Source organism: Pinus tabuliformis, chromosome 5_2 (assembly GCF_031772625.1).
Source record: "Pinus tabuliformis cultivar Carrire ecotype Pingquan chromosome 5_2, CPIR1, whole genome shotgun sequence".
NCBI lineage: Eukaryota > Viridiplantae > Streptophyta > Pinopsida > Pinales > Pinaceae > Pinus > Pinus tabuliformis.
In genome coordinates this window covers 738,812,267-738,814,970 of record NC_142306.1, presented here as the reverse complement: position 1 = coordinate 738,814,970, position 2,704 = coordinate 738,812,267, and positions in this window count along the sequence as shown.

Sequence of the window (2,704 nt, the reverse complement as noted above, 5' to 3'; positions counted from 1 at the left end):
AGAAATGTTGCAACCAACGATTGTCAGCCAGATTGAAGATAAGTTATTCATGGATTGATCCCTAGGAATGTTCATCCACAGCCAGAATAGTTTCCAAGTTTTACAATCGGATTCACTCACAAATATTGAAGCCAACAATCAAATGAAGATGGTACTCTCATGCAGTTGAACGGGGGAGTACACTAGTGAAATACTCCTCCACCTATAGGGGGGAGTTCAGATATATTTTGGAGAATATTGCCTCTCCTTTCAGCCGACAAAGGGGGAAAATGTCAATGAAATTGACAAGTGGTTGTCAAACTAAAAGTCTTGACAACATCAGCAAAGCAACCGGTGGGCATCTTCATCAGCCAGTGGGCGATCATCATCAGCAAATACACCAGTGGGTGTTCATCAAATTGTGTTAGTGGACACCGGATGTTGTTTTCAAGCAAAGGACAGTTGGATCCTTTTGTGGTTTGGCACGTGATGTAGTTTTCAAGCAACATTCAGAGATGAATCAATCATGTAGCTGACTCATGGTCTCTTCATATTGTAGTTTCTTCAACATCCAACTTTGGCGGTTTTTTAGGCAAATTTTTTTTGAGGATCAACTTGAGAACTTGGAAGATGGTTCCTTGTTCGTTATGGATTTATCATTGAGGAGGGGAATGTTAGCCTCACTCTCTTAAATCCAATTATTAAATTAAATAATTAAAATCATGAGAATTCCTCAAACTAAGGAGTCTAGTTTGGATGAGAGATTCTCTCCAACTAGCTCTCCTAAATTAGTGTGTAAGTTGAGAAATTGTCTCAACCAAGTGAGTCTAAGATATACACACTATCTTAAGACCACTTACTCATGTATTTAAATGTATTATTAAATTTTTTGAATAATGTTAATTACATGAGCATGAGATACCACATGATGGCTCTCTGCCTTTTCCGCCAGTTTAATTTTTGTGTGTTAATTTGTTGTGCATATGGTTATATGGCTTTGTGATTCTTCTTCAGAAAGAGATGAAAATCCCATATATAATACACATCGGATTTCTAAGTCTCAAAAATCTTCTCTCATAAATCAGAATGTCTTCTCTTAGATATCAAAATGTCTTCTCTCCCTTGCTAAGTGAAGTAGAATGCTTCAAATGTAATAATTTTGGGCACAAATCCAGTGAGTACAGAAGTAGGTTTGAATACCTATCTAAGTCCCAAAATGTCAGACAGACAACTATCCAAAAGGATAAAGGGAGCTAGAAACTAAAGATTAAAAAGAGAATGCAATGTGGGCCCGCCTTATCGGCTCATAATCAAGAAAACAAATGGTATGTGGATAGTGGTTGTTCCAAACATATGACTGGGGAGAAAAGAAAATTTATACCGCTTAAGGAAAAGGACAGAGGAAGCAATGTCACTTTTTTAAACAATGCTCTAGCAAGAATCAAGGGAAAAGTAGTAGTCATTCTTGATAAAAAACAAAAGCACCGAATGTGTTGTATGTAGAAGGTTTTAAGAAAAATCTGCTCAATTTTAGCTAGATGTGTGACAATGGCTATGATGTGAGCTTTCTATCTAAAGACTGTGAGAACCATAACATAAAGTATGGAAAAACTGGTGGGAAAAGTAATCAGAACCCATAATAATGTATATGTGTTTGACAATTCTAGGGTCAACCGTTATTTGAGTAAAACGAGTGAAGCACGACTGTAGCACAAGATTCTTGGGCATATGAATTTTGACTGTTTAATAAAGATAAGAAATATTGGAGTAGTGAGAGGATTAACAATACTTTCAAAGCTTGATAACATAATCTACAAGTTGTTTCAGTTTGGCACGCAGACTAGGACTCATTTCAAATCGAAAGAGTTCTCCTCTTCCAGACCTCTGAAGATCATTCACACAGATATTTGTGACCCAACTAGAGAAAACTCCTCAAAAGGAGAGAGGTATTTCATGTTTCTCATTGATGATTTCACCAGGGACACTTGGATTGTTCTCTTAAAAGAAAAATTGGAAGAATTGAATTATTTCAAGAAGTTTAAAGCTCAAGTAGAAAATGAGAAAGATTTAAAGATAAAATGCTTAAGATCAGATAGAGGGGGAGAGTACACCTCAAGAGAATTTGAGGAATATGTGAAGATAACGGCACTAGGAGGCAGTACTTAATGGCTAGAACTCCTTAGAAAAATGGAGTAGTATAGAGGAAGAACAAAACAATCCAAGAAATGGCCAGAGAAATGTTAGATGAAGCAGGAGTGTCTCACAACTTTTGGGGAGAAGCAGCCCAAGCAGTAGTATATATGTTAAACAAAACTAAATTTAGAACTAATATTGATAAAACTCCCTATGACTTATGGAAGGGAAGACATGCATCAATTAAACACCTCAAGCTGTTTGGGAGAAAGTGCTTCATCAAAAGGAATGAAAAGAACCCTAGGAATTTTGACTCAGGCTGACGAAGGAATATTGCTCGGATACTCTATTCAAAGTAGAGGATATCAGTGTTACAACAAGAAAACAAGGAAGATTGAGGATTGCATCGACGTAATTGTGGATGAAGTAGGTTCACAATTTAAATCTTATAAAATTGATATGAACTCAAATGATGAAGAAAGCTTGGATTTGAGGTCCATCGATCTAAATGAAATAGATTTAGACAGTGAAGGTGAGGAAGCATGCATATCTTCAAGGCCAAAGACACCCTCCAGGTATGTACAGAAGGAAC